Here is a 26,872-nt window from a genome sequence, read left to right as displayed (position 1 = left end):
GTAGGAAACTGGTCTAGTTGTGAAGCCATGGGGCTGTACATATATATCCATGAACTTTGGTGTGTGCTGGTCATGGTAAAGAATTAGTACACCCAGGCCATTTTGATGAACCTGTTCATATCATAGATATGTGACTTGAGTCCTAGTCCTCACCTCACTCTATCTCCCTGAATCGCAAAATGTTAAAGCTAGAAGGGTCCTCTGGTCCAATGCTTTCATTTGGCAGAAAAGACTAGGGTCCAGGGGTAGCTAGATAGCACAGTAGATAAAGCGCTGGCCCTGGATTCAAGAGGACCTGAGTTCAAATCTGGCTTCAGACACTTGACACTTACTAGCTGGGTGACTCCGGGCAAGTCACTTAACTCTCATTGACCTGCAAAGAAAAAAGACTGGGGTCCAGAAAAGGGAGTGATTTGGCTACGGTCACACAACTTTAGCAGCTGAGGATAAAATGGATTGTGGGGTATTTTATTCACTAATTACGCAAGTAGCTATTGGGTCTCCTGCATGTCCAGCTCTATGCCTGGCTCTTTGGAGATGAGAAAGAAGGCATAGTTAGTCTTGGGCCTCAGGGGCTCCCTGCCAAGCATATGCATTTGTGCAGGGGGTGGGTTGCTGTGTCCTCGATAGATGGGGTAAATGGACAATTTCAAATCAAGAGTTCCAGGTCCACTAGAATGGAAGTTTCCTATGATTAGGCATTGTTTAAGTTTTTATGCTGGTATCTCTAGGGCCCAGCACAATGCCTGACATATAGTAGGTGCTTAATAAATAATTGTCGATTGATTGATTTGTCTGGGGCAGAAGAAGGAGATTAGGGCCAGCTTCAGGGAGGAAGAGACCTTTGGAATGTGCCTTTGCAAAACTTAAAACTCCATACATATTGGAACTACTACAGTTTGGCAGGATGGAAAAGGTAGAAAGGAATTTCAGAGATGGAAACCTCCTGGCTTAAGGTATATGGAAGATGCATATGGGTGGGTGGGTGGGGGAAGAGCGGTGACTGAGGAGAGCCATTGCAGCTCTGAGGTCTGTGTCCATGCACAGGAGTATGCAGGGATGCACCCAAATGTGAGAAGACATGGAAGAGGGAATGTGTATAATGTATTCATTCATTCATGCATTCATGATGCATTCATACATTCATTCATTCATTCATTCATTCATTCATTCATTCATTCATTCATTCATTCATTCATTCATTCATCCATCCGCTTGTCTGTTCAACAAGCACTGATTAGTCCCACTATGAACAGGAGCTATGCTTCACTTAAAAGTATTCAAGGACTAAAAAATGACCCAACACCTGCCTTGCTGGTGTTCCTATGCTAATGTTCAATTATGTGATGTCATAAGGTTCACAAAACCCTGGGCTGGAGAGCATACCCGTGGTATTATGCGCCTTTTATAGAACTAGAGATAAGAAAGGGGAAGTAACTGACTGTTGTCCTCACAGCTAGTCAGTGACCAAGATAAGACTTGAACCCAGATCTCCTGCCTCTAAGTGTAGAACTCTTCCCAATGTGTGTGTGTACATGCATGCAATGTTTGTGTACATGTGTGCATGTGTGTATATGTGTGGGCATTAGGGTATGTTTGCCAGGGAGGTTGGAGTAGAACTAGTGTGTACACAGGGATCTCGAGGTCATAGATTTAAAGCTAGAAGTCACCTTTGAAATCATTGAGGCCAATCCGATCATTTTTCAGAAGGGGGAACTGAGGCACAGAGAGAGGGGAAGAGATTGCCCAAGGTCACACAGCCGGTGTTCCCGCTCCTCCTCCTCCCTCCAAACCCCTCAGGTTCCTGTTTAGAGGTACCCATGGAGCTGAATGAGGCCATGTGTCTGCGGCCCTGGAGCAGGGTGGGGGCGGTTGGGGGTAGGCTCGGGAACAACAAGTCACTTCTCCACGAAGGCTTTCATGCGCTGAGGGCACCACAGGAAGGCTGCATTACTGTTATTACTGTAATCATCATGTTCTCTCAAACAAAGCCCCCCACCCACAGGCCCAGCGCCATCCCCGCCCCAGCCCTGCACCCAGCCCCTGAGTCACTCACTTCCAGGCCAGTGCTGAGGGCCTGGGGGCCCCCTCCCTCGTACATGGGATGCACATGCCTGGATCATGGCAAACACCTTCCCACCTATGCCTCCTCCAGCCTCTGCCATGCCCCTTCATTACTAACGGGCCCGAGGGTGCCTTTCTTTCTTTGCCCCTTTGGTACCCACATTTTCCTGGGAGCTCTTAGGCTTCCAGATTGGAGCATGGTCTGGGTCTCCTTCCATCCCCCAGGAAGGCATCAGAAACCCTTCTTTCCTGTTAGACCCCACTCATCTTCTCTGGCCCTGGTATTGGGGGAGTCCAGGCTTCTAGCTCCCTTTGGTCCCTTACCCCCCAGTATCCCCCTCCCCTTCCCCTCCTCACCTGCCCCAAATGCTGTTCTCTGGGCCAGTGAGGACTATTGGCTGATTCCTAGTTCCCTTTGCATGCAAAGCATCTCTCTGTCTCCTGGCCCAGTAAGGGAGGAGGGAGGCCGTGGTGAAAATCAGGATCAGGGTGTTGGCTGGTAGGTTCCCTTGTCGTGTGTGATGGGCTGTGTGTGTGTGTGCGCGCATTGCCTCTTTGGCCGCTGGGCTGCAGTGTGTGCCCGCGGGTGTGCGTGTGTGTTTGTGTGTGTGTATGTTAGGGAGGATGGAGCGGGACGCCACTGGAGGGATGGAGACTAGCATGGACCAGGAGCAGACGGATGCTGGCGGCCAGCTGTGCAGGGCTGGCTGGGGGAGGCTGGGACCCAACGTGCAGGTGGAGAATGGTTTCCTTGCAAAGTTCTTGGAGAGGGAGGCTGGAGGGTGGAGTAGGGTGGGGAGAATGTGTGGGTTGGTGGTGGGGGCGTGTGTGTCAGAGCCTCTACCTCTGGGCTTGGGCAGGTGTGTATGTGTTTGGGGCAGGAGGCTGTCCATGTGGAAACAATGTGTGTCAGTCTTGGGTTTGTGCATGCACTGAAGTGTGTTAAGGTGTGTGTGTGTGTGTGTGTGTGTGTGTCTGTGTAGGAGACTGTGCCTGTGCGAAGGCATGTGCACATACTGGTGTGGAAGGAGGAATGTGTGCCTGTGTTAAGGTGTGTGCATGTAATGGTCTGTGTGCACGTTGAAGTGTGTGTATATATGTACAGGAGCATGCATCTGGGCTAGGGTGTGTGTATGCATTGGAATGTGTCTCTGTGTTAGTGCTTTAGTGTGCATGTGTTTTGTTTCTATGTGTTGAAGGGTGTAATGTGCTGAGGTGTGTGTGAGTGCCAGGTATATAGTGGCATGGCATGTGTCTGTCCTGACGTGTGTTTATGTGCCTGTATTTGTGGAGAATCAATGCCGGGATGCTTCTGTGCTGGTGTGTGTCTCTGTGGGTGCTGGTGCCCTGAGGCATTCTCCCTTTCCAGTCACGGTGGTGGTCAGTAGGTTAGTGCGTCGGCCTGCTGTGTCTCTAGGGACAGCCGGCTCCCAAGCTTTCTTCTCAGTCCCGGATTTCACTCACTGTGAGGGAGGAGGGAAGGGATACATTGAAGTTCTGCCAGGGTGGTGCTGGGGGTGGGGTACACATGTTGTGAATGATGGAGAAAGATCTGAGGTGTGACAGCTTGTGCCTGGATCCTTTGGAGTTGGGGGAGGGGGTGGAGAGGGAAGAAAGCTAGGGGAAGCTTTGTGGGCTCCATCTGGGACTATGCTGGAGCCTGGGCACTGGGGGGGCATATTGGGGGGGTGGCAGAGAGGAAAGGGGTGTGTGTGTGTATAAAACACAGGTGGGGGCAGGTGTAGGAAGGGTGTGCCTGGGGCCTGGGGGCAGGGCAGAGTTATAGGCGTGCATGTGTGTGCTCTGTAGCTGCTGTTTCCTCATGGTAGTGTTTGTGAGAAGTTCTGGCAGAAGCCTGAGTAAGAGAGTGGACATCTATGCGTGTGCACGTGTGCCCATGGATGTTTCTGTAGGAAGGACAAGGAGGGGCTCTGGAGGGAGTTTGCTGAGGGCAGGTTACGAGGATTTCTGGGTGTTACTGTTTGGTGTGAGTGTGACCAGAGATGAGGAACAGAGACTGCTGTGTTTGTGTGTGTGTGTATGTGTGTGTGTGAAAGAGACAGAGACAGAGAGAGAGACACACACACACACAGAGACACACAAAGAGAGAGAGAGAGAGAGAGAGAGAGAGAGAGAGAGAGAGCTACAGAGCAACAGAGACAGAAAAAAAGACATGAGGGGGGAGGCATGGCAAGGTTTCGGTGCACATATATAGATATGTGTATATATCTGTGTGCGTCCCTGTCCTTCCTCTGTTCCCACAGTTGGGCATTCCCTGGGTCTCCAGGGTTTCTATCTTCCTTAGCAATGAGATGCCAGCATGTCAGGGGACTGCCAGCTCACACTGGGGTTGCCTCTTGGCCTTGGTGCTAGGGGGCCGTTTATACCTCCTTTATTCTGGAGATGAATTTCCCAAAGTCCATCTTTCTCTTCCTCCTTCATCAGTTCTTCTGGTGAAGGTGAGCATCTCCCAAGAGCATCCCCAGGCACTCAGCAGCTGCCCCGGGGCTTGGCTTTGCTCCCTTCTCCTGTTCCCAAACCCCAGGCCTAGTTCTCTCTCTGCTTCTCCTTTCCTTTCCCTTCGTTTCTGTCTCTCTACCTTTATCTCTTCATCAACTCTCTCCCTCTGCCTTTCTTTTCTCCCATATCTCTCTCCCTTTATTCCTTTCCCTCCATCTCTCTCTCCTTCTCTTCCCTCCCATCCATCTTTACCCCATCTCTGCCTCTCTTCCCTCTCCATTTCTCCTAATCGCTACATCTCTCCATACTTCTCCTCACCTCTTTCCTGTCTCTTTCTCTCTTCTTCCATCTCTTCCCCTTTCTTTCCCTCTTTTTCTCCCTTTATCTTTCCCCCATCTACCTTTCTCCCTTCATCTCTTCTCCATCTCTTTCTCTCCCTCCATCTCTTTCCCTCTATCTTTTGCCCTCTTTTCCTCTCCCTTTATTTTTTCCTACCTCTGTCTCTTCTCTCCATCTGTCTCCTGTCTCACTCTCTCTCCTTCCCTCCACCTCTTTATCTCTTTTCTTCTCTGTATCTCTCCTGATCTCTCTCACTTTTCCTCCTTCCATCCCTCTCCTATCTCTCTTCACTCTCTCTCTCTCACCCTCCCTCTATCTCTACATCTCCTCCCCCCCTTGCCAGCCCCCCCCACATGGATATTCATTTGTGGTATATTCCGTTGCCATTGGAAACCTAAGAAAGAAGTGAGTGTACCCTTCAAGACTCCAGCATCTCCCTCCCCCCTCCCTTCTTCTCTCCCTCTCCCCCACCTCCCCCACCCCTTCCCTCACAGAAGGAGAAGACTTGGGTGAGGGAGCCCTTGGCTCTCTGTTGGAATAAGGCCGGGACACTGGCCAGGGACACTGCTGCCGCCTAGATGTAGAGGCTCAGAGCAGAGGCGAGAACCTCCATCCTTCCTTCCTTCCTCCTACCCCTCTGTCCTTTCTTCCCTTTCAGGCTATTCTGCTCACTCTGAAACCCGGGATCCCTGTTCCTGGGGGTAAGGAGCTTGGGGGAGGGAGACTGTCCTTCTTCAGTGGTTTGTAGGCGGCTGTGTGTGTGTGCATATTCCAGGGCATCTGCTTGTCTTTAGTGTTTCCACATGTGTGTGTTTCCATGTGCCTCTGTGTGTATGTGAGTTGTCGTCTGCCCATGTGCACAGGTTATGTGTCTGTCTCTCTCTGCATGTTGCTTGTGCCTGCATTGTGTGTGTGTGCACCTGCTTTGCTCTGTTGCATTATTTGTTTCTCCATGTGCCTATGTGCACGTGTGTCTGTTTCTGTGTGTCTGTGTCCGGGTTTACATGTTTTTGTGTGTATCTTTGGCCCATGTCCCTGTGTGTGTATGCGTATCTATGCCCATCTGTGTAGGTGGGCACATCAGTAGGAGGCTATCTCCCCCACTCCCCGGACCCTTGTTTGTTGGAGATTTGTTGACCAGAGAAGACCTTATTCTGCTTCCTCACCTGGGTGCTGGGCTTGAACACGGACAGGAGGACTCCCAGGATCTCCCTTCATCCCCCTCTATAGTTTTCTCTGTGTGAAGCAATGATGGAGGCCTTGGGGTGATGCTAGGGGAGTCCCAGCCTGCCTCTTTCTGGCCTCGACCTTGTGGGTGGGGTTTGCAGGGAGGGGAAGCCAGACTCCATCCCCTTGTTTCCCCAAACCTCCCTGGGGACTGCTCCAGAGGGCTTCTGGGTGGGATCTGGGCCAAGCTGGGAGAGGAGACGGTGGAGGGAGCTGGGAGAGCCAGACAGCGAGGGACGTCTGTGCTTAAGGCTTGTGGGGAGCTGGGTCTCAGGGTTCAGGAGAAGGGGAGAAGAAGAGGCTGGGCTGGCCCCTGAAACCTCCATGCTGGAGCTATGCTGATAGCCCCTTCCCCTCTATTTGAATTCCTTGGGGTTGCCAGGGAACAACAGGGGATTCCCTCCTTCCCCTCCCCAGGAAGAAACGGAGCGATATGGAGCAAGGTCCCTTGGAAGGCTGGAGAAGACCCTGGATGGGAGATATTAAAGATGCCCCCCTGACCCCGCCCCAGGCAGGGCGGGGCGGCAGGACATGCTTAGACACTTCCAGAGTTGTTGCTGGTCCCCACGTGGAGGGAGATTTGGTCTCCGTGGTGGTGGTTACCATGGGGAGGGAGATGTTGTCGTCCTTGAGCAGGGGTTTTGGGTATCATCACGGAAGGGAGACTGTGGTACTCGGCACTGTGTTGGCAGCTGTTTACTTAGTGGAGAGCCGTGTCTCCCGTACAATGTTTGTGGTCACTGGCAGAGAGGAATGTGGTCCCCGTGGTGGTGTTTATCATCGAGAGGGAAATTACAGTCCCGGGGGGAGGGGGGCGGGGGGGGGGGGCGGGAATGGTTACCAGAAAGGAAGAGATGCGATCCCAGGCAGAGTCTGTGCGGTCAATATGAGGGCTGCGTGGGGGTGGGTGAAGGCTGTTTCTTTCCTCTCTCCACCATCTCTTTCATTCCTGATGCTTTCGGTCGGGGGGGGGGGGCGGTTCATGATAGGTCCTATGGCTTCCTCCCCCCCTTCTATTCATTCCTTGTTAGAAATACCATCTTTCTCATCTCTGCCAGGCCAGCTTCCCACCCCCTCCATTATAGCAATTTGGGAAGATTCTTCCCTACAGCCAGATCCACAGGATCTTAGATTTAGGCTAGAAGGGTCCATGGAAGTCATTGAGTCCGACCTCTTTTTTTTTTTTTTTTTTTTTTTTTTTTTTTAGTGAGGCAATTGGGGTTAAGTGACTTGCCCAGGGTCACACAGCTAGTAAGTGTTAAGTGTCTGAGGCCGGATTTGAACTCAGGTCCTACTGGCTCCAGGGCCAGTGCTCTATCCACTGCGTCCCCTAGCTGCCCCCCAACCTCATTTTCTAGATGAGGAAACTGAGGCCTAGAGAGTTTAAATAAAACTCATCTAAGGCCACACCTTAGACAGAGCTAGGATTTGAACCTGGGTCTTTTGACTCCATCTCCACATACTCCCCCTCACTATTCCATGAACTCCTCCCCCACTTCCTACTTCCCCTGGGTCCCAAGGACCTGCTCTGTGACCAGGGAGGGAGAGAGACCCCGACCTAACTCAGCAACGCGTCTCCCAACATTCTTCACTAAGACAAACCAGTTTCTTCACTGGCATCCCTCCCTCCCCCTTCTCTCTGCCCATCACTCCCCAGCCCTTTCTCTCTCAGTAATAACAATAACGATAGCTCACTTTTATATTGTTCTCTGGGGTTTACAAAGCCCTTCACAAAACAGGGTATTTCAAAAGTCTTTTTTTCTTACAATCTGTAGATTATCTCCTCGTCTCTTGAATAGGTCTTTGAGGTAGGTCCTGTAATTATTCCATTTCATAGCTGAGGAAACTGAGGCCCAGAGAGGTTAAGGGTCACACAGCTAAGTGGACACAGTAATATGTTAGAGAGAGCACTGGTTTTCTGCCACTAAACAGTTGTGTTACCTGAGGGCAGGTGGCTCTCCCAACTCTGGGCCTCAGTTTTCCAGTCCACCCCCCATCCTTTGAGTTGTGATGCACAATGGATGATGAAGTCCTACGTACAGACCTTTAAATTTTACCCACAACATCATTCATCAGTCAGTCAATCAACTAACACAGTTGTCCATATTTAGGTCTGCCATGGGGCTGTGAGTAGAATTTAAGCTCTTTGAAGGTGCCCTTCCCCTAGTTGTTTTTGTGTGGACTCTGTCTCCCTAGCGCCTTGAATGATGCCCTACATACAATAGGTACTTAATAAGAGCTTGCTGAATGATTATGAAGTTAGGGAGTATGTTCTAACTAAACTTTGTATTTTTTCTAGTACCTAGCATGGGGTTCTGAAGTGAGTCAATCAAGCAACAAAAAGCATTTATTACACACCTTCTCTTGTAAAGACAAACACAAAAGTCCTTCTAGATTTCAGAGGCACCTCCTGGGGCGGGGTGGGGGGGTCAGGTTGCAACCCATCTGTGCCTGCTTATCCTGGGCAAATCTTACTAATCCATCTACAAGCATTTATTAAGAATCTACTACATTAAAAAGCATTTATTAAGCACATACTATACACACAAAAACCATTGATTAAGCACCTACTGTATGCAAAAGCATTGCTTAAGCACCTACTGTATGCACAAAAACATTGATTAAGCACCTACTACTATATGCAGAAAAGCATTGATTAAGCACCTACTATACACACAAAATCATTGATTAAGCACCTACTATATGTACAAAAAGCACTGATTAAGCACCTAGTATGTGTTGGTCCTTGGTCTCCAGAAACTTCCATTCTATTTCACTGATTCTGGGTGAGGGCTTAGGCAGGACAGGGATTATGATTCCCATTTGACAGATTGGAAGACCGAGGCTCATTCAAGTTAGAGTAAACCAGTTTTTGGGTATTTTGTAGCAGGCTTTTGGGCTGGAGCTGGTTTGGACCAGATGGCATCTGAAGTCCTTTCTCACTGCAGAATTCAGCCAGTGAGGGGCAGACCTGGGGCTGGAGCCCAGACCTGAATTCTATGTCTGGGATTGTTACACTACATGACGTGTGGCCTTGTTTGGCTTGTTCTGTGAATAGTGATCATGTCCTCTTATGAGAGGCATATGGTACAGGGGAAAAGGTATTGGATTTGGAACCAAAGGACCTGGGTTCAAATCCTGAGTGCAACTTACTATCCATGTAGAGCTGGGTGAGTCATCTCCCCTCCCAGTTTCCTCATCTGTAAAATAAAGAGGTTGGACAAGAGGTCCTGCAGGTTCCTTCCATCCTCTGGGATCCTCTGGCCTCATGACTTCATGTTTCCCGGCCTCAGTTTCCTCATCTGTAAAATGAGAGGATTGGTTGCACTTGATGGTTTGTTTCTAGGATCCCTTTGGTATCTAAAGCTATGGTTCTGGGTAGACTGGGCCTGTACCCTCCCTTGCCTTCCCCATGGAGCTGGGTATACTTGTGGAATGGATAGGAACTAGAAGGAATGGCATTTGATGCCACCTGAGGGCTGGCTCTTTGACGAAAAGTCTTCTCTACCCCCTCTCCCAAATTGGTCGACTCTTTCTATGCTTTAAGGATGAAGGCAGAGCAGAATAATGGAGGGGCCCCTGTATTTGGAGTCTGAAGATCTGAGTTTAAATCCTGGTTCTGTCATGGCTGGCTGTGTGATCTCAGGCAAGTCCCCACCTCTGTCAGGGTCTCAGTTTACCTGTTTGTAAAATTACCAGGAGAAGGAGCTGAATAAGATGCTCTCTCAAGTCCCTTCTAGTCCTAACATCTTCTGATCTTGTTGATGATGGGCACACTTCATGAGCACCCACAGCAGGTGCAGAGCCCAGTGTAAGGGACAAAGCATGGATGGAGGATAAAGAGAATTTTGTTGTTGTTGTTCAGTCATTTCAGTCGTGTCTGATCCCTGTGACCCCATTTGGGGTTTTCTTGGCAGAGATACTGGAGTGGTTGGCCATTTCCTTCTCCAGCTCATTTTACAGATGAAGAAATTGAGATAAACAGAGTTATATGACTTGACTGGGGTCACACAGCTAATAAGTGTCTGAGGCAGGATTTGAACTCAGTTTTTCTTGACTCCAGGCCTGGCACTATGTCTACTGCCTATACCCATGTTTTCTTCTTCAGGGGCTTCTAGCTTCACAGGACAGAATAGCTGGACTACTAGGGAATTAACACAAGGAGAGTTTTGGAAATATCATAATTACTTAATTGGGGAAGGAGGAGTTGAAGATTGTGGTTGTGGGGTTAATGTGGGTGGACTTCCTGGAAGAGCAGGGCCATACCCTCTAATTTGAAGGAGCTGATGGAGACTCAGTTCTCTAGGGTGGGAAAAGCAACTGTTCAATTCTCTTGCTTATATCCAAATCAAAGAGAGAGAGAGAGAGAGAGAGAGAGAGAGAGAGAGAGAGAGAGAGAGAGAGAGAGAGAGAGAGAGAGAGAAGAGTGCTAGATCTGGGCTTTTGGCTTCATCTTTTGGGGCCTCGGGTACAGATGAAAAGGAAGAGGAAGGAGGTGTAGATGTGAAAAATAGAGAAGAAGAGGGGAAGAGAGGATGAGGAAGGGAGAACAAGTCGGGTAGCAAGAATTTATTACCTTTTTACTTTACGTCGGGCCCTGGACGTACAAAGACAAAAAGGAAACAATTCTTGCCCATTTGAAACAGTGTGATCCAGCCCTTCAAGGGGCTTACATTCAAATGGTGGATCCAATGTTGCTACTTAGAAATATATACATATATAAACATACATATATATATACACATACATATACACACACATATATACATATATACATATATACACACACACACACACATATATATATATATACATATATATATATACACACACACACACACACACACACATACACATAGGGGCAGCTAGGTGGAACAGTGGATAAAGCACCGGCCCTGGATTCAGGAGGACCTGAATTCAAATCTGACCTCAGACACTTGACACGTACTAGCTGTGTGACCTTGGGCAAGTCATTTAACCCCCAGTGCCGCCCCCCCCCATTTATATATATATACACATGGTATAGGGTGGGCCAAAAGTCACAAAGGGGTTTCAATATTTAAAAACTCCTTTATTTTGTTGTTTTTAATTTATAATGTCATAGCATCATATACAGTATATATAGATATAGGAAATGAATTTACATCTATAATTTAAATCTATAAAGAAAAATAATTTTCAAGTTATTAATACATCAGTCCCCTTTGTGACTTTTGGCCCACCCTGTATATAGCAAGTCATTACAAGGTGGTTATGGGAGGGAGAGCCCTGCCTTCTGGGGTGGGTGGGGGCCAGGAGAGAGCTTCAGCAGAAGGTCATGTTAAAGCTGAGTCTTGAAGAGAACCAGAGCTCCTTAGAGGCAGAGGTATGCAGGGAGGGAGGATGTTCTAGACTTGGAAAAGGCATAGAGATGATGGAGACGGAGTGATGTGTGCCCCTCCAGGCCAGCAGGGCTGAATCTCAGAGACAGAGTATGTGTAAGGAGCCTGGAAAAGGTAAGAAGGGGCAGGCCAGCTTGTGCTGGTCTAAAAATGCGAAACAGCAGTGTTCGATAGTTGATCTTCAAGGCAATAGGGAACTATTGCAGTTTGTTGAGGGAGAGTGAGTTAGAAGGAGAGGAAAGGAAGGGGAAGGGAAAGGGGAGAAGGGAGAGAAGAGATGAACAATGGAGAAGAGTGAGGAAGGGCAGTAATTAGGAAAGATGGGGAAAGTAAAGAGGGGAAAGGTAATAGAAACAGAGGAGAAGAGGGCAGAAATAAGAGAGCAGAGAGATTTTGGAAAGGAGAGGAAGAACAGGGAAGAGAAAGGAGGAGGCTGGGTAGGGCCCGCTCTGAGGCAGAGAAAGGTGAAAGTCCTCTAGTTACCCTCTCCTCTCTTTCCTTCTAGAGACCCTCAAGCCTCCTCCCCAGGGATGAGGTAGATTCTGCAGGACCACTCCTCTCTCCCCCAGGCCATGTCCAGTTTCCTTTGGGTTCCCGTCTGCCCCAGGCCTGGGGTGGGGGGAGTACCTACCTCAAAGGGCTTTAGCCAAGGGGGCAGTGCCAATGCCTGGGGGGGGGCTGGGGTCATGGGGAATAGATCTTGTGTTGTGTTTAGGACCCAAGGCAATTCCTCACTCAACACCCTGTTTGTTTGTGGATGAGAAAAGGGGGTCTGTGGCTGGTAACAGAGCAGGGATTCATGGAACCGGGGGTGGAGTGGACGTCTGGCTACAGGGCTCATCCCCAGGACTTATGGGAGGCCTGGGAGCCAAGGAAAGCCTGGTACAGACCAGGCTTGGAGACCAGCCCGGAGTTGTTCATCCCCACTGAGCTGCTGGGTGGGAGTGGGTCTGCTGGAGGGGTGTTTGTGTGTGTGTGTGTGTGTGTGTGTGTGTGTGTAAAGAGAGCTTCAAAAGCAGAGGCTAGCTCTGGTGTCTGTCTGTTTATACCTCTGTGCACCATAGAGGCCGTGGAATCCAGGTTTTGAAATGAGGAAACTGAGGCCCAAGTAAGCGAAGTGATCTGGGATCATAAACCTAGAACTGGAAGAGACCTCTGAAGTCGTCCAGTCCAACCCCCCCCCCCATTTTACAGATGATGACACTGAGGCCCCGGGGAAGGGAAATGGATGTCGACCAGGCAGTCTCTCACGGAGCTCAGAGCTAAGCATTGGGAGGGGGAGAGAATGATGCAGGGAAGGAAAGAGTCTGCCCTGGGAGAAGGCTGTGTATTAGGGTGGTGAGGAGTGGGCTCTTGTGACCCTGAGGGGACCAGAAGGAGAATTCGAATAGTCCTTTAGATGGGGAATGTGAGTTGTGATAGTTGGGCTTAATCTCAATGGGCTTCCTGGAGGAGTTGGGCTTTAACCTATGATTTGAAGGAGGGGATCTTGACTTTTTTCTTTGGAGTGGAAGGAGGATGGAAGAGGGTCTAATTGCAGCCCTGACTTCATGAAGCATCCAGTATGATGGATGATGGGGAAAATAATCATCTCCCTGGTCTTGATGGGGAGGGAAGTATTGGGGGTGGGGAACTGGATTACTGAGGGGGGAGGGACCTCATGCTGTGCTCAATGAGTACAGGAGATTAGAGGGGCCCATTGCTCCTTCTAGAAGTCAAATTAACTTATCAAACATTTATTTTTTTTTAATTAAAAAAAAATTTTTAGTGAGGCAATTGGGGTTAAGTGACTTGCCCAGGGTCACACAGCTAGTACGTGTTAAGTGTCTGAGGCCGGATTTGAACTCAGGTACTCCTGACTCCAGGGCCGGTGCTCTATCCACTGCGCCACCTAGCTGCCCCCAAACATTTATTAAACACTTACTGTAGGGGATAGCTAGGTGGTGCAGTAGATAAAGCACTGGCCCTGAATTCAGGAGGACCTGAGTTCAAGTCCGGCCTCAGACACTTGACACTTAACTAGCTGTGTGACCTTGGGCAAGTCACTTAACCTTAATTGCCTGACCAAAAAACCAAAAAAAAAAAACCCAAAAAATCCCCAACCCACTTACTGTATACAGAGTGGTCCACTGGGGGAAAGAGATACATAATTTACTTAATTCATTATTCCTGCCCTGATGGAGCTAGATTAATCGACATACATTTTTTTTTTTTTTTTGCGGGACAATGAGGGTTAAGTGAGTTGCCCAGGGTCACACAGCTAGTAAGTGTCAAGTGTTTGAAGCTGGATTTGAACTCAGGTCCTCCTGAATCCAGGGCTGGTACTTTATCCATTTTGCCACCTAGCTGCCCCTGCATTTATTTTTTATAATATTTTACTTCCCCCCAATTAAATGTTAAAACAATTTTAACATGCATTTATTAAGCACTGGCTATGCAGACAAAAAATGAAATAATCCTGGCTCTCAAGGAGCTTTCTATTGCTTTCCATCTCTGGGGGAATGACACAGCAGTAATATATATATACACACACACACACACACACACACACACACACTATTACAGGGAGAAGTAAATTGGAGAAGGGCAGTAAAATGGTTGGATGTGGTTGGAGGGACATCAGGGAAGGTTTCTTGAAAGAGGTGACATTAGAATTAGGCTTTAAGAGATGGCTACATAGAGGCTGCATGGTATACTTGTGATCCTACTAGCTAACATTTCCATACTACTTTTGTTGTTGTTGTTGTTCAGTCATGTGACCTCATCTGGGGTTTTATTGGCAGAGGTATTGGAGTGGTTTGCCATTTCCTTCTCTAGTGGAGAAGGTTAAAGGACTTGACCAGGGTCACACAGCTAGGAAGTGTCTGAGGCCAGATTTGAACTCATGAAGAGGAATCTTCCTGTCTCTAGGCTGGTCTCTCTATCCACTGCGCAATATAGCTGAGCCTATTCTGCTTTAAGGTTTGCAAAAAGATCTTCACAACAGCTCTTGAGATCTGGGTTCAGGTTCCACTTCTGACATACTGGCTATGGCTAAGGTTAAGCCACTGGATTCTCAGAGCCCCAGGCAACTCTCTAGGGCTGGACAAGGCTCTCTGTTGTATAAAGGCAGTTTCCTCTTTCAGGAGTTCCCCATACTAATGCCTCTAAAAAGTGGTTAAGAGTTGCAGTAATCAGGGATGGGAATGGGGTGAGCAGGGAGGGTATTCCTGCCATGAGAAATAGCACAAGCAAAGACACAAGGGTGGGGAAACCCAGTGTAGGCACATCAAGACGTCTTGTTTGGCTGAAGTCCAGAGTACAAGAAAGTAGATGGTAAGGCTGAATGGCTGGCCAAGGGGTCTGGAAAGCCTGAGATTGGGCTGTTTGCCGGCAGGAGGGAGCCATCATAGGCTTTTGAGTGGAGGAGAAGAGCAGCCTCAGCAGGTCTAGATGATATGGTCTAAGAGACAGAAACATGGAGCCGGGGCAGTGTGACTGGGTGTGTGCAGCTTAAGTGTTGGAGAAGGGTGGGAGTAGGCATTGAGTGGAGGGCCATCCTGGTTAGAGTATGTTCCCTAAGGGAGGTGGGCCCTTCCTTGTCATTGAAAAAGATTAGGATGAACCAATTGAGGAGAAGGAAGACTGCTGCATTTATGGAGGATAGGCTGAATCCAAATGGACTTCCAGCCTATTCCCTTTGCCCTTCTTAGAGTTTGGAGAAGTAGTGAGTAAGTGAATGAAAAGGCGCTTATTAAGCCTTCTCTATGAGCAAAACACCAAGGATCCAAAGGGCAAAGGGCAGATGGTGGTCAGCATTAGCATCATAGCATTTGGATTTTTTCAACCCTGTGCTTGGTGCTTGAGTGATGGACTAGGACCATGGAGAGCTGCTCTTGAATTCCCTTTAGGCACCATCTTGGATGGACATTCTCTCCTCACCAGCCCTGTAGACATGGACTTTCAGAAACCTAGGGCTGGGAGGTATCTGGCCCATCTCCCTGACTGTTAGCCATGCCAACACTCATCAAGGATGACCAGAGAGGGCATATCTGTCTGTTCTCCTATCTGTGTAAAGGAGCCATATGGACTGAGAGTCAGTGTTTTGATCCCAGCTCTGCTGCTCTTAAAGGTCTGCATGACTGTGGGCAAGTCACTTAATTTTTCTGGGCCTCAGTTTCCTCATCTGTAAAATAAGAGGGTGGGACTAAGCAGCCTCTGAGGTCCTTTGCAGCTCTAGACATATGAGCTTATAATTCCATAAGTAGGATCTTTCCTGTGTGACCTTGGTTAAGTCATATAACTTTTCTGAGCTTCAGTCTCTTCCTTTGTAACATGGAGGGTTTGAACTAGATGGCTTCTAAGGTCCATTCCAGCTTGAAATCTAGAGTTTTGGGGTTGATGGGGGTGGAGTGGGGTAGTGCATAGAGTGCTGGACGTGGGTTGGGAAGACCTGGCCTGGAATTCTAAGACACTCACTAGCTGTGTGACCCTAGGCAAATCCCTTGTCCTCTCTGGGCTTCATCTGTAAAATGAGGGGGTGGGTGGAACTTGGCCTCCTTAGAGGTCCCTTCCAGCTTTCCATCTAGCCTCCAGCTCAGCCTGTGTGACCTTGGTATCCTTCCCATCATCCTTGTATGTAGAATGAAGAGATTGGTCCAGATAATCCCTAAGGCATTTTTCAGCTCCAGCGTCCTCTGATTACACACACCCCTTTGACCCTTGTTTCTTCTGACATGACTCTGCCTTTGCTTTCCAGGTCCCACTAGATCTGGACCTGGGATAGAGCCACCTGCCCTGCGGGGGGTATAATGTCCTGCTGGGAGTAACTGGTGTCCTTTCATTCCTCTCCCAGGGCCGAGGAGAGAGGACAGAGCCGACGTCTGGCAAAGGACTTGGCGCATCTTGGGAGGAGGCAGTGACCACCAGTGACAGCTCAGGGGCATTAGCATTCTGAGGATCTCCTTGACCAGATGTGAGCAGGTACTGGGGACAGATTGCTGCCTACTGGCTGGGGAAGGCGGCTTCTGGTGCCCGGGGGGAAGGAGAAGGGGGTCGGCTCAGCCCTTTGGTGGCCGGGCTTCTGTGGGGACCAAGATGTCAGAGACCTCTGTGAAGTGCTCTTGGTGACTCAGTGGCAGGCTCTCTCTACTCTCTCTTTGTCTCTGTTTGTCTCTCTTTTTCATGGATGTCTGGGGCTACGATGGCAATACTTCTTGGCTCTTCTCCCCTCCATGGTCTCCTGTGGCTATTGCTGGACAGCATACTTGTAATCAGTGATAGGGATCTTAGTAGCAGGGTTATCCTGTGGATGTGAGACCCAGATGTTTTAGGGCTGGGGGATCTTCCTTGCTGGGAGGCCCTCAGAAAATGAAATGTCAGAGCTAGGAGGGGCCTTAGAACAGGGGATGTCAGGGCTGGGAGGGGTCTTAGAACAGGGGATGTCAGGGCTGGGAGGGCCCTTTGAATACAGAATGCCAGAGCTAGGACACATCTTAGAACAGAGAATTGTTTAAAAAATGGGTGGTGGTGGGGAACCTTAGAAGACAGAATGCCAGAGTTTGGAGGGGCCTTAGAACACAGAATGTTAAAGCTAGGATTCATCTTAGAACTGAAAATTTCAGAAATGTGGGGTGGGGGGAGCTTAGAACCCAGAATGTCAGGAGGTAGGAGACATCTTAGAACAGGGAAGGGCAGAGCTGGGAGGGACCTTACAGGACTTGGGGGCCAGTACTTTTTATAGATCAGGAAACTTAGTCTCTGAGTTGGGTCTTTGGGAAGGTGGGCATGGGGCGGTAGTTACAGTTTGGCCAAGGAGATGGTAGCTGATTAAAAGGATTAGTCTCTGTAGCTGGGAGACCACCCCAGGGATTCCGGGGGGTGATAGGAAGCCTGGGAGTACACTGTGCATTTTGGAGGCACAGAGCCTCCTTCTCTCTGCAAACATGGTGAAGGATTGGCAAGGTGTGTTCAAGGAGTCACAGCATTTGTCTCTGGGCTGAGCTGGCTCCTCATGGAGGACCAAGAGTCAGGTGGAGTTGCTGAAGCAGGGCTGGTCTTTCCTTTCCTCTCCTGGCTTCCCTGCCAGCCTGTTGTGTCTTCTGATTGCCAGCTTACCCCTGGGGACTCCCAGAGCACGTCCGGCTACAGGTACATTGGTCTGTACTACAGAAGTGCTGGGGAAAGTAGAACCTCAAGGAGGAGGAAGAAACTGAGGCACAGGGAGATGAAGTGATTTATTCTCTTAGGTCTAGAGCTGGAGGGGACCAGTAGAGTCCAGGCTCTTCATTTTACATGAGAGGAAACTGAGGCTCAGGTTGTTTAAGGTCCACCGTGTCCACCCAGGACAAGTATGAATAACTTTGAGAGGTGCCACCTGGGAAGGTTTTACTTACTTTAATGCATGCCATAAATGCCAGTTCTTATGATAATCCCTCAAGTACTGTGGAAATATGAGTAATAGTTGTTATCGTCAAGTCAGCAAGAAGTTACTGAGCTCCTGCTGTGGACCCAGCTCTGTCCTAAGCCAGAGAGAGAGAGAGAGAGAGAGAGAGAGAGAGAGAGAGAGAGAGAGAGAGAGAGAGAGAGAGAGAGAGAGAGAGAGAGAGAAAGAGAGAGAGAGAGAGCACACTGAGCAAGTCTAGCTTAGCTGGGGAGGCAAGAAACACATGCATGAAACAATTAGAAAGCAAAACCGTCTGTAATAAGGTGTTAAATTGTGCGGTGCCGAGAATAATTAGAGAATAAAGCAGTATGTAATAAGGTGTTAATTGTGCGGTGCTGACTGAAAGCCATAGCCATTCAGAGAAGGGAGGGACCAGCCCGGGCAGGGCCAGTCATGGCAGGCTTCATGGTGGAGGTGCTATTTGAGCTCAGCCTTCAAGGCTGGTTCTGGGTCTTTGGATGAGGCTAGGTGAGACCCACACAGACTAGATTTACCTGAGAAGGGGTGGCTGTGAGCTGAGCCCCTGGACAAGGGTCTGAGTGTTGACATGTGCATCTCTGTGACAGATGAATTGAAGTGTGGGTCTCCTGGGACCCAATTCTGGGCTTCTTAGTGTGTCTGGATGCTTGTCTGGGCATTCCTTGGGAGTATACTTCCTCTGTCATGTTTCTGTAAGCCTCCAGAATGTGATTATCTGGCCTTTCCGTACCCATCCAAGTTATAGGGTCAGGAATGATGCCTGGGGTTCATGGATGACTTCAGGGAGGAGATAACTAATTGCTGAAGTAGAGTCCTTGGGACAAGAAGTGCTGGCCTTAGGTGGGCTGGGAAATCAACCCAGATGGTAAAGTGCTCACCTGCCCCAAGGCAGGGGACTGGACCAGATGACCCCCCCCCCCCCAACACACACACCTAGAGGTCTTTTCTACCTCATGGAATCCTGGTCTCTGAAAAGCATCTGTCAGGTGCCTGAACATCCCTCAGCTTGACCCCTGCTGACCTCTCAGGGCCCTTCTTCCATTCATGATGGGCTCCCCAGGGATAGCGCGCCGATCACCCCTCTGTGTTGTGACACTTCGGGGCATCATGGAGACGGTCTTGCTGTGTGTGTTGTGATCACCATTGTTTGAGCAGCAGAGGAGAGAGGGCAGTGTGGTGGGTAGGAGTGTGCTGGTATGGGTGTGTTCACACGTGTGTGCACGTTCATGCAGTGCACACGCCCTTGGGCCATCACAGGATTTCTTACATCTATTCTTATGAGAATGTGTTTATGTGTGTGTGTGGCTGTGGTCTCTGTGAGGTATGGTTTGTGTGTCTGTCTTTGTGATTGTGTGTGTTTGTGTGAGTGTGAGTGTGGGCCTTACTGCTCGCATATGCTTTTCACAGGTATTTGTGATTGTATGTGTGTGTGTGGTCTCTGTGAGTACCAGTGTCCTCTTTTGTGGTTTGTGTTACCATCGTCTATGGGCACTAGTGTACTTGTGTCTTCATGCCAGTGTACAGCTTTCTTGGGTGTATATGGGGGGGGGGTTGGTCTTTGTGAGAATGTGGAATGTGTTGTTATGTATGTGTGTCTTTGAACATCTCTGGCCCTTTCTGAACATGGGAGTTTGGGCCGTGGGAGTGCTAGGCCTGTCTGCCTTCCCCTCTGCCACCATGTCTCTGAGTGTGGATAGGTGGATCCCCACGGAGCAGAAGTGCCATCAAGGGGTTGGAGGCTGGAGGGCTACCCCTCTGCTTTCTGGGGCTGCTACCATGGGCTGGAGGCCAGGCTCAGTTGCGGCTGCCTTGGGCTGGCCAGAGGAGGCTTGGCACTTGGGGCTGGGAGGGACAGGAGCTCTGGGAACACTGGGCTCCATGGTGGACAGGAGAGGCCCAGGGACTGAGAAAAAGGAAAGAATGTAGTGTTTTGGTGGCTCCTGCTTTTCAGCCAGAATATGAAAGTACTTGTGTGTGTGTGTGTGTGTGTGTGTGTGTGCGTGTGCGCACACACGTGCACGCGCTTGGTGAGGAGGTGTGTACATGAATGGATCGTAAGACTCAGAGCCCGAGGGGGCCTCTGAAGTCATCCAGTCCAACCTCCTCATTTCCAGATGAAGAAACTGAGGCTCAGAGAGGTTTAATAACTCACCCAAAGTCACACAGCTGGGAAGGAGCAGAGTCAGACTTTGAACCTACCTCCTCAGACTGCAAATCAAGTGCTCCAGGGTTGCAGGCTCAGGCATCCCAGAAACCCGCTAGGCCCCGAGGGGCCCCTTCATCCACCTCAGATTCTTGCTGCAGAGAGGACTGGAGGATGGGGGCAGGGGTTAAGGCTGATGTCAAAGCCAGGGCCTCAGCGATGACCAGGCTGAGGATTCACACATCTGGTCCTGTGTGGTTCTTCCTGGGTTTGGCCTTGGGGTGAGGACCTTTGGCATTCTGGGATTCCTCCCCATTGCTGGTCCCAGCCTCCCTCTCTCCCTCCTTCTCTCTCTCTCTGCCCCCTCCTTCTCTTTCCCTTTCTCTCTATCTCTGTCTCTCTGTCTCTGTCTCTCCCTGTCTCTCTATCTCTGTCTCTCTCTGTGTCTCTCCCTCTCTCTCTATCTTTGTCTCTGTCTCTCCCTGTCTCTCCCTGTCTCTCTGTCTCTGTCTCTGTCTCTCTCCCTCTCTCTCTGTCTCTCTCCTGCTCTCCTGTGTCACCTCTAGCCTAATGCATCCTTGGGGATTCCCTCTCTCCTGGGTGCTGTGTCTCTAGTAAGGGGAATGTTCAGGAGCTCTGTCTGCTTGGAGCAAATCGAGCTCAGCCTCACGTCACTGGGCCTGGGATCCCCCACTGTCTGGGCTGATTCATAGAGCCCAGTGAAGGAGAGTCTGGGAAGCCAAGGTCACAGAATCCCGTAATCATAGGTCGTAGAGATGGAAGGGTCTTTAGAGGAGATAACACTGATTCTAGAGTCAGAGGTCCTGGGTTCAAGTCCTCCCCCTCCCTCCGGCCCAGTGTGAGGCACTTCTCTTTCAGCTCTGAATTGATTATCCCGGTAATAGCTCTCGTTTCCAGAGAGATTTAACATCTCATCTGATCCTCACAACAGCCCAGTGGGGGAAGTGCTACTGTTACCCTTATTCTCTAGATGAGGAAACAAGGCTGAGAGGGGCTGTGTCTTGCCCAGGGGCACATAACTAGTAAGGGTCAGAGGGAGGACTCAAACCCATGGTTTCCTGACTCCAAAGCCAGCTTGCTACCCAGTAAGCTGATCATTCCTCATTCCTCATCACCGCCATCATCGTTATCAATTTGTTCATTCATTCATCATCATTATTATTATTATTATTATTATTATTATTATTACTTAGAAGGCAAAAAGCGGGTTGTTCAGAGAGACCTGGAGTAAGTAGCAGGGACAGTATTCACACCCAACTTAAAAGGATCTCAGAGGCCATCTAATCCAACTCCCTTATTTTACAGATGGAGAAACTGAGGCGCAGAGCAGGGCAGTGACTTGGGATCCTAGATCTGGAAAGGACCTCAGGGGTCATTTGGTCCAACTCCCTCATTTTACAGGTGAGGAAACTGAGGCCCATGGAGTAACTTAAGGTCATGGTAGTAATCAGTATCAGAGACAGGATTTGAACCCAGGTCCTTGGAGCCAGTGATCTTTTCCACATACCACACACCTCCTTTGGATGCTTCTTCCATTACAGCCCAACATCAGAGACTTGGTGCGTAGACCACCAAGAGTCCTGAGCCTCCTGACTCCCATTTTTGTTTCTCCTACATGAATTCAGAGTGGGAAGACTTGGAGGGCCAAGGAGTGGGGTTGAATACTGGTGCAAACCCTTTCTCACTGTGCTCTAGTGGGTGAGTCATTTCCCCCTCACTGAGACTCAGTTTCCACAGCTACAAAATGAAGCTGTTTATGTGTTGACTGCCTCCCTTAGAGGCTTGTAATCAGGAGGCCCTTCACAAGCCCTGAAGCATTTGGGAGATGGGAGTAGGTCTCTGGGAGCAGCTCAAGTCTGAACACAGGCACCCCTGGCCACAGTTAGGCCATAGCAACTTCTGGAAACCAGGCTATGCTGAGTGTCAGTGGGCAGTGCCCACGGACTCTCCTGCCCTGAGAGGTAGCCCTTATGCACACCTATGGAGTGTTTTTCTCCAATGCTTTTTTTTAAACATCCTTTTTTTTTTTTGGTGGGGTAATGAGGGTTAAGTGACTTGCCCAGGGTCACACAGCTAGTAAGTGTCAAGTGTCTAAGGCCGGATTTGAGCTCAAGTCCTCCTGAATCCAGGGCTGGTGCTTTATCCACTGCACCACCTTGCTGCCCTCCAGTGCTTTTTTGCTGGGTGTCCCTATCACATACACCTCTCTGAACCTCAGTTGGTTTGTCTGTAAAATGGTGACAAGAATACTTAAACTGCATTCCTTATGGGGGGGGGGTATTGTAAGAGAAGCACTTTGTAAATCTCCCAGGGCTACAGTCACAGAGTCCATTCTCTAGAGCCAGAAGAGACCTCAGTGTTCATCTAGACCAGGGCTTCTTCAACTTTTTTCACTTAAGAACCCTTTTTGCCTGAGAAATTTTTATGCAACCCTAGGTATATAGGTATATAAAATAGAATATATTATAATATAAAATAAATTTATATTATAATATAAAACCTTTTACTGTTGCCAAATTTTTTGTGACCCCCACATTCAGTTACACGTTCCCATATGGGGTTGAGATCCACAGTTTAAGAAGCTTTGATTTAACCTGACTCATTTTATTGTTTTGTTTTTTAGTGAGGCAATTGGGGTTAAGTGACTTGCCCAGGGTCACACAGCTAGTAAGTGTTAAGTGTCTGAGGCCGGATTTGAACTCAGGTCCTCCTGACTCCAGGGTTGGTGCTCTATCCACTGCGCCACCTAGCTGCCCCAACCTGACTCATTTTACATGAGGAGACAGAAACCCTAGGAGTTTGTCACTTGCCTAAACTCACATGGGTGATGGGCATCAGGGATGGGATCTGAATTCCAGTCTTCTGACCATGCTCTGCAGGGTCTGAGGTTGGAATCCCACCTCTGATACCTACAACTGGTAATAGCTTGGCCAGTCACTTCCCTTCTGTCACAGCCTCTTCATCTGTAAAATGGGGGGTGGGGCAGTTCATAATTCAGCAGTTTAATGCTTCAGATCCCTTCTAACAGATCCCTTCTGGTAGTATATTGACTTAAAAAACCACAAATTCACATTATCAATGTCTTGTATTTTTATTTGTATTTTTTTGTTAAACATTTCCCAGTTACATTTCAATCCTGCACTCAAGAGTTTTGAGGCTCACTTTAGGGTACTCCCTGTCTCTGAGTTTGACACCTCTGGTCTATGTGAGCTTCAAGGCCTCTCGCTATTGTAAATCTCCTACTCCAGTGATCTGGGTGGTCCATCTTAGACCCCAAACTAAGGGAATTTGCGGCCCTTGGGGGTCTGAGAAGGCCGCCTGAATGAGTTGTCCAGGGAAGCTGGGGCTCAGATTGGCAGGTTGTGAGGAATCTCTGAAATGCTTTGGGTGTTAGGGGACTCTAATCCCTTTGGGATTAAGCATCTCTGGTCCTGAGCCAGGATGGATTTGCCTCCAGGGGATTAGGAGGGAGAACCCTGATTGGAGGGTGGGAAAGGCCTGGGACCCCTGAGCTTTCTGCATTCCAAACTTGGCTGAGGGATCCTTGAGATAACTCCAGCCCTAGCTAGCATCTTGGCACTCTATTCCACAGAGGGAAAGGGGGAATCTTCAGACCTGGGAGTACACATAGCTCATAGGATTTAGAGCTGAATGGCCCTTCAGAGACCGGCTATTCCAACCTACTCATTTTCAGATGAGTAAACTGACACCCATGGAGTGAAGTGACTTGCCCAAGGTCACACAAAATAGTAACAGGTAGAATCTGAACCCAGGTCCGGACTCCAAAGCCATGTGTGTACAAAATTGCAGACACACAAGCAAAGATGTAAACATGAACACAAAGGTGTAACTTACTGATATGTAGACATCCCAGTGTGTAGCAGGGAAGGAATAGAAGTATGCATACACAAGCAGGGACACAGGTGTGGACATAAGTAGAAAATACAAATGCATCTGTACGCAGGTATTGGTGCAGATGCATGCAACTTTCCCCAAAGGTTTGGTCTCCTCAAGATGCAGGTATAAATGTACATATGTAACATGGATGTTTACACATAAAGGGATAGAAACATCTACCTGTGCATGGATATAAATGTTTTCACACATAGGCAGGTGCATCTTTGCAGTCAGAGGAACTGGGTTTGAATATTGCTCCCCACAGTTACTAGGATCATGGGTCCAGAGCTGAACAGGATCTCCGGGTGTAGCTAAACTCTAACCTGTCATTTTACAGAAAGGGAAGTTGAGTTAAGGTGATTTGTCCCTCCTAGGTAATGAGTGACAGTCAGCCTTCTAATTTCCATCTCATGTCTCCAAGATCGGCATTCTTTCATTCTTTTGAAAATCAAACAATTTTTTCAATGAACCAATCTTTAGCATTTATTTTCTTCTCCTTTCTACCTTCCCCCTCCCAGGAGGCATGGGGAAAGAAAAACAAAACCTTTCTAACAAATAATTATAGTCAAACAAACCAACAAAGATTTCCACATCAGCCACATCCGAACACATGCGCCTCATTCTGCTTCTTGAAAAGCTCACCTCTCTGTTGGGATGTGGGTATCACACTTCATTGTGAGCCCCCTGGGAGAGTGGATGATAGTCACTGTGATCAACATTCTGAAGGCTGTCCAAGTTGTTTGTTTTACAGCGTTGCTGTTTTTCTAGACATTGCTCTCCTGGTTCTGCTCACTTCCCCGTGCATCACTCCATACGAGTCTTCCCAAATTTCTCTGAATCCATTTGTCCCTTCTTAAAGCACAGTCCTCTTTCATGATGTTCTCACGCTGGTGTTTGGAGGGCATTTTCTCCTCTGCATGGATCGGGTACAGTGCCCTCTTCTCTGCTTACTCAACTATAAAATGGTGCTTCTTCCTTTGGGGCTGTGACCTGCTCCCCTAATACTGAGAGACAAAGCAAGGCTCCATCAGAGGGATCTGAATTTGAATCCCGTTTCAGACCCGACTTGTGTCATGCAAGGATTGTCATAACATTTGTGGGCCTTACTCTCCTCATCTGCAAGCTGGAAGAGCCAACTCGATGACTTTGAAGGTTTCTTCTAACTCCAAATCTGAGAGATCTGATCCTTCCCATGGTCTTTGGCTGTCCTCCCCTCTGTCCCAGTCTTTCTTTTTTTCTTTTTCTTTTTTTTTGCAGGGCAATGAGGGTTAAGTGACTTGCCTAGGGTCACACAACTAGTTAAGTGTCAAGTGTCTGAGGCCAGATTTGAACTCAGGTCCTCCCGACCGAATCCAGGGCCGGTGCTTTATCCACTACGCCACCTAGCTGCCCTGTCCCAGTCTTTCTAATCGTCTCTTTCTGCCTAGCCGAGCTCATCCATGTCTCTGATTTCTGGATATTTGAGCTCTTCCTCTGACCTCCTCAGCGCCTCTCAGGGTCTCTCCCGCTCACCTCTCTTGCCCTTCTCTCTTCTTGGCTCTGTTAGCTGATCACAAGCATTTCCATTTCCTCGAATACCTTCAAGTCCACCAAGCACTTTCTGGACAACTGTCCTGGGAATTAATTAGTAAAAGAAGTGTTATGATCCCCATTTTCCAGAAGAGGAAATTGAAAGGGGCAGTGACATGGCCACAGTCCTACGGCCGCTTAGTATCAGAAGCTGGGCTGCAACTCAAATCTCCCAGCTCCAAGTCCAGCCCTATCTGGTGCTGCCTTTCTGTCTCAAGGAGTCCTTCCTCTCTCGGTTAGATAGAAGGCAGTGAGGGCCGGCCGGCACTAGCATTTGGGGAATGAAGAAAGGCTTGGTGCAGGACTTGGCCCCTGAGTTGCCTTTTGAAGGAAGAGGAGGACTCTATGGCAGAGGTGAGGAGGGGGCTCCATCCCAGGATGGGGGAATAGTCAGTCGGTGCCAAGGCGCGGAGATAGACGATGGAACAGTATGAGGAGCAGAAGGATCTGAGGCCCAGAGAGGTGGAGTGTTTTGCTCAGGATCACATAGACACAGGGACAGAGTCAGGATTTGAACCCAGGCCCCCTCCAGAGCTGGCTTCCATTGCACAGCCAGGGGCTGATCACCACATCCCAAGTGCCACTGATGGGGATTTGAACGCAGGTCTCCCAACTCTGGATCTCAGAGCACTCTTCCAAGGAGGAAAATGTTTACCCCAAAGGAGTTGATCCCTAATGGGGAGTTTCAGGAAGGGTGATACAGAAGATGAATGATCAGGCAGATAGCTCTGGCTCTTGGGAGGTTATAAATGAATACGGGAGATAAGACAGCTACCTAAATTTTGTGCCATGTGACAGTGGCGATAAAGGAGGCATCTGTGGGAGAGTGGGGCTTCTGAAGTCCCTTAGGTGGCCCCATGGACAGCGGCCCTGCTTCCCTTCTCTCCAGGAAGCCAGTCTTCCTCTGGGCCCAGGAATGTGGCAATTAGGCAGAGGAGGGCTGATTAGATTAGAAATTAAGTGTTTGTGTTTCCTCTCTCCCCCTTTCCCTAAATGAACAGATGGAGAGTCAGGAAGGAAAGCAGCAAGGATCTGAGGTCTCCTGGGTTAGGCAGGAGACTACGGAAGCTCACCCTCTCCTGTTCACTGAACTGCCAATTGGTTTGACCTGAGCCCAGAGGACAGGGCAGGTGGGCAGGTGGGGAGAGGAGGGAGGGTCAAAGGGCAGCAGGCCCACTATCCCATGGATCTGAGGCCTGGTCTCCAGGGGTCTCCCTGACATCTCTGGGGAAGATGTCTCTGTCTGAGACATTGGGGTGGGGGGCAGTGTAGCTCAACGAGTGGGGAGGCAGCCGACTGGGCTTCTAGTCCTGTCTCTGTCTCTGACATTCTGTGTAGCCTGGCACGAATCACGTCACCTCTCTGGGG

At 49.1% G+C, this 26,872-nt stretch overlaps 1 protein-coding gene across 11 annotated transcripts in view; it reads left to right on the top strand.

The window, feature by feature from the left end:
• Positions 1 to 26,872, top strand: part of ELFN2 (extracellular leucine rich repeat and fibronectin type III domain containing 2) — a 94,554-nt gene that overhangs the window by 16,322 nt on the left and 51,360 nt on the right. For 4 of the 11 annotated variants that reach the window (XM_043964927.1, XM_043964919.1, XM_043964920.1 and 1 more), the window contains exon 2: positions 16,306 to 16,433. The gene's annotated coding sequence lies outside the window, so the exon portion shown is untranslated. Of the gene's footprint in view, positions 1 to 2,535; positions 2,564 to 2,694; positions 2,800 to 5,360; positions 5,565 to 16,305; positions 16,434 to 21,343; positions 21,440 to 26,872 lie in introns of those variants that run through there. The other 7 variants (XM_043964921.1, XM_043964923.1, XM_043964925.1 and 4 more) reach the window with 6 other exon arrangements.

Source organism: Dromiciops gliroides, chromosome 5 (assembly GCF_019393635.1).
Source record: "Dromiciops gliroides isolate mDroGli1 chromosome 5, mDroGli1.pri, whole genome shotgun sequence".
NCBI classification, from domain to species: Eukaryota; Metazoa; Chordata; class Mammalia; order Microbiotheria; family Microbiotheriidae; genus Dromiciops; species Dromiciops gliroides.
This window is presented reverse-complemented; position numbering and strand designations above follow the sequence as displayed.